We start from the raw sequence: 5448 nt of genomic DNA on the forward strand, positions 1-5448 counted from the left end.
TGGATTGTGACATTGCCAATTATTCTGCCATTGCTACAAAAAGGGGCATGGTTTGCAATTGAAGATTTGAAAGAAGCCTATTTTCATATTTCACTTCGACCCAGCTACTCCAGGTGCCTCTCTTTTTTGATAGGAACCCCAGCCTACTCTTTCAATGTTCTACCATTTGGTATCTGCACAGCATGTAGCATGTTCACCAAACGCATGGCAATGGTGGCATCCCATTTCTGCCTTAAAGGTATAATGGTTTTTCCCTACATTGACAATTGGCTCCTGGTCACAGAGTTGCAGTCTCAGCTGCAGGCTCACAATACTACAACTTTATGTCTCCTGCAGAGCCTGTGTTTGATCATCAACCACAAGATGCCCTCCTTCATACCAATGCAATGCATTTGCTTTATATGAGCCATCATCAATGAGTAACACATTACAATTGAGCATAACTGCCAGCAGTTCAGTCCATCCTGAGCCATATGTCCTCCACCACTGTGGTCACCCCCTTTGCAAAGCTTGGGATGCGGCCACTGCAGGTGTTCTTGGGAACATTCAGTGCCTTCCGCGACATGTTGAATCTTCCTCATGTGGTCCTTCCATCCCTTGCTTGGTGGACCCATTACTCCAATGTCTCCAGGGGCATGCAATTTCATCAGCGGTCACCCTCTCTCATGGTAATCACTAGTGTCTCCCAGTTTGGGGGGGGGGGGTGCATACAGGTGACCTGTCAATCCAGGTATGCTGGTCACTCAAAATATCAGTGCCACATCAACTATCTGGAGCTCCCTGCAATTTAGAAGGCACTCTGAGCATTCAAGGCCTTTCTAATGGGGAACGTCATCCATCTCTTGACAGACAACACAACAAGGAGCCACTTTCTCTGTGCTGAGCCTCACATGCCAGACTTGGTCATGGTGCATTCACCTTCCTGGGTCAGACAGTGCCCTCGCAGATGCATTCAGCAGGGCTACCTCCTTGATTCATGAGTGGAAATTACATCCACTGGAGGCCCTCACCATCTTCCACTAATGGGGGATACCACAAGTAGATCTCTTTGCTTCCCTGTTCAATGTATGATGCCTCTTTTTTGTGCACGTTCCTGACCAAGACATGATCAGGGCTGTTTCTGTGATGCGTTCCTGTTCACATGGCATCTGGGACTCCTCTATGCCCCCCCATGCCATTGATTCCAAGGGAGGTGGCAAAGATCCTGGGGGACAGAGCAGATTGCATTGTCAGACCCTGGTGGCCTCAGCAACCATAGTTCGCTCCACTGTTGCAAGCCTTTAGGGGAGACTTTCACAGCTTCCACTGCAGGTGGGATCTACTAACATGCCAGATCAAGCAGATAGCTCACTCAGACATCCTCACCCTCTGCCTTAAGGCGTGGAGGCTACTACTGAAGCGTTATCTCCTCTTTGTTAGAAGCTGTTGTTGTCCACGCTTGTTGTTGTTACGCTTGTAAGTGGGAACGGTTCTCTTCGTTCTTGGAACAAAAGAACGTGAACACTTTGGCTGCCCCTACTCACATAATCCTTGATTTCCTTCAGTCACTTTCTATACAGGGTATTTTCCTGTCTTCCTTGAAATGTTATCTGGCCGCCATTTCTTGGTGCCAACAAAAAGCAGGGTGTTCATGTTTTCAAGAACTCATTAAACTCTTTCTAAAGGGTTACAAGAACATTCATCCATCAGTCCATCCTCCACTTCCAGGGTGGAGTTTGGAGCTTGTGCTTCCCTAGTTGTTGTCAAAGCCCCCGTGTGAAACAGAACCTGCCTATCTATCATGGAAAACAGCACTCCTTGTTGCCATTGCATGGGCAAGGAGGACAAATGAGCTCAGTGCTCTCAGGGTGGATTCCCTTATCTTCGTTTTCACAAAGACAGAGTGGTCCTCTGGACTGACATTGCATTTTTGCCAAAAGTTGTGTCCCTGTTTCTCATGTGCCAGGACAGTTCTGCTGGGTTTTTTTTTCAGAACCCCGTTTCCCCTCTGGAACACTCCTTCCATATGCTTGATGTCAGATGGACTCTAGCTTTTTACGTGGGCCATACCTGTCCTCACAGTGAGACCCTTTCTGAAATATTGCTAGGATGCCCTCGTCAGTCCAGTTTTCTGGCAGACCTCCTCCGCCTCAGCTCAAGAGTCATTCATTCAGCACTATCACCATCTCTCAGGCATTCTTACGAGGAGTGCCTCTTGAGGACATTTGCAGGGCAGTGACATGGTTGACTCCACTCACCTTCGTATCTCACTACAAGCTGGCTGAATTTTCCAGGAGAGACACTCCCTTTGGTAGAATGGTGCTTTTTTCTTCTGTGTCATGACTTTCTTCCTCCGAAGATGGGTCTCTTGCTAGTTACTCATATGTGTGAATTCACAAGAGCCCACAAAGAAGAATGGGTTGCTTACCTGTAACCATGTTTCTTTGAGTGGTCATCTGTGAAATTCACACATCCCCATCCATCCTTCCCGCTGCTTATCATGCCTCGATTACTTTGAGCTGCTGCTACAGCAGCCAAAAAACTGAGGGGTTAGCCCCTAAACCTAGCTATATACTATAGCTATATAAACCTGGCTTGGCTATATACTCAAGAAGGAGCCCTGGTGGCAGAGTGTGTTACAGCACTGAGCTGCTGAACTTGCAGACTGAAAGGTCCCAGGTTCAAACCCCGGGAGCAGCGTGAGTGGCCGCTGTTAGCTCCAGCTCCTGCCAACCTAGCAGTTCGAAAACATGCCAATGTGAGTAGATCAGTAGGTACCGCTCCGGCGGGAAGGTAACGGCGCTCCATGCAGTCATGCCAGCCACATGACCTTGGAGGTGTCTACAGACAACGCTGGCTCTTCGGCTTAGAAATGGAGATGAGCACCAACCCCTCAGAGTCAGACATGACTGGATTAATGTCAGGGGAAACCTTTACCTTTACCTATATACTCAAGGGAAATGGGCGGGGCTAACACCAAAAGGTTTTTAAGAGCTGTAGAGAATTCCAATCTGTCTTGTACCCGTGCACAAAACCTATATGTGCAAATTTCACATATGACCACTCAAAGAAACATGCTTACAGGTGTAAGGAGTTGCTAGTAAGACTAAGTGTCGCAAACTGGTGCAGGTCTAAAATGGTGTGTCATCAAAACAAAAATGTTTGGAAAGCTCTGCACTAAAGGCAATAGGACCTCATTACATTGAGAAATTTCCTCATTGTGGGACACTTCAGCCCCTTGTCAAGTATGGGGAGGAACAGAGCTAATCACATGGCATTAAACTATTTCCGGGGTTGGAAAGGGGCAGAGATGTCATGAAGTGAGGGAACTCTTAACACAGGCCAGCAGTCATGTTCAGAGCTCCTACCTCCTATTGCATGTTACTCCCATGGTTCCAGCTGAAAATGGGAACCATCAGTTTCCCACTTAGTTTCATTGCCTGCTCTGTCAGTCTCCTTTATCATATGGAGTTTTGGGCAGGGCAATTTTATCTCATGGGAAGAAGTTTCAAACTGGTCTCACTCTAATGTAAGCGGCTTTGGCAGAGCAAGGAATCTCGGCTTTTGGATATTGATCCAAGGGCAGGAAAAGAAACTGAGCTAGCCCCAGCAATGTTACAGGGGTTCATAAATCCTTTCAAACAGCAAAACAAAATGATATTGTAGTTTTCCCTGATTCAAAAAAAGAAGCAATATGGAGAGGGCAGAAAAAAACGATTTCCTGTGTGATGAATGTATGATGAATATATTGCTAGCTCTTAGGTTTCACGTGAGAATGTGATGGGGAGGCAGAATTCAAAACGGGGACAACTGGCAATCTAAAGGGGTGATTTTCTACGCTAAAAGGATGGTCATCCGCACTTTCCCTTTTCAATGAGATGAGGTTGTTAGATCACATCTTATCTTGATCCTAAGCAAGGTTTGCTCTGGTTAGTATTGGATGGGAGAGAGTCAACCCATACTAGGTAAAACAAGGTATATTCCAGGAGTAGAAACTGGCAAAACTATGGCTGAATCTTCCTTGCCTAAGAAAACTCTGTAACATCCATGGGGCCTTACACGTTAACAGGTGAATTGAGGGCAATGCACAACATGCTGGAGATGTTCAATCTATCAGATGTAAAGGTGCAACCCTCCTAGAAATAGCAACTCTCTCCCTCTCTGTATCCATTTAGACTTCTCAAACTTCTTCAACCTGAGTGTTGGGGGAGAAATAGGATTTTGGAAGCAAGAAAGGTGAAGAGAAAATGAGGAATGAAGGCTTTTGATGGCAAGAGCGGGGAAGAGCAGGAAAGAGGAGGGAAACTTGGAGGGGAAGAAGAGGGAGCAAGCACGGAGCCCATCAATATGGTTCGTGGAGCCCTGAGGAGTACACTTTGAGAATCGCTGACCTAGACTGTAGAACTAATGGCTTTTGACATCACTTTAAATTCCATGGCTCAGTGCTATCAAATTATGTGAGGTGTAGCATTAGGTTTTAACCTTCTCTGCCAAAGGGTGCTATAGCTCTCATGCTTGGTCCAGAGCAGTTAAAGTGGTGTCAAACTGCATACATTCTGCATATGGATGCACCCTGAGTCTTATTTACACAATCAGGTTTAAGTGGAACACACGAGGAAACCATCTGTATTCTTCATGGGATCTGTTGTAGCATCTGAGGCAAAGTTCATTCCAAATAGGATTAACTCATAAACAAGAGGTTGCTATCCTAAAGGACCAAATATTCACTGATCTTAGATGTGCCCAGGTTAGGACTTGCATGGGAGACCATCAATGAATCCCAGATGCTGCAGATCACATTTCCGTGCCAGGAATGAGCAAAACCACCTCTGAATCTTCCTTGCATAAGGGAACCTCATGAGATTGATGGGTTCGCCCATCTGCCCATGCCTCCGCTCCCACCAGGATCTCCCTGCTTCCTCTCTCTGCTACAACCAAGGGTCCATTTACATCACGGTGTAGTAGAATGAATGCTGTTTGCAGCACTTTAACTGTAACCAGGCCCATAGCCAGGATTTTGATTCAGGGGGTGGGGCTGGGATTTTGATTTGCCGGGGGGGGGGGGGGTCTGAGTCTGAATGAGAGAGGAACTACCCTAGAAAACCTTTTGTATCATTATCCCAATACCCCCGAGCATAGTGATCAGATCATGATATGAATAAACATAACAGTTTAAATAATAAATGTAAGGCCTTCTAGAATCATAAAATCATAGAATAGTAGAGTTGGAAGAGACCTCATGGGCCATCTAGTCCAACCCCCTGCTAAGAAGCAGGAAATCGCATTCTCACGGACTTCTCGCTACTGAATCCCAGGAGTTGTAGTTTTCCAGTGTTTTTCCTTCTCTGTCAGAGGGCTCATGCCTCACCAAACAGTTGCCATGACTCCATAGCACTGAGTTGTGGTAGTTAGGGGCCCGTTGTAACCATCACTTTGAATTGTGCCTGGAAATAAACCGGGAGCCAAGGA

Source organism: Anolis carolinensis, chromosome 2, assembly GCF_035594765.1.
Source record: "Anolis carolinensis isolate JA03-04 chromosome 2, rAnoCar3.1.pri, whole genome shotgun sequence".
Classification (NCBI taxonomy): Eukaryota; Metazoa; Chordata; class Lepidosauria; order Squamata; family Dactyloidae; genus Anolis; species Anolis carolinensis.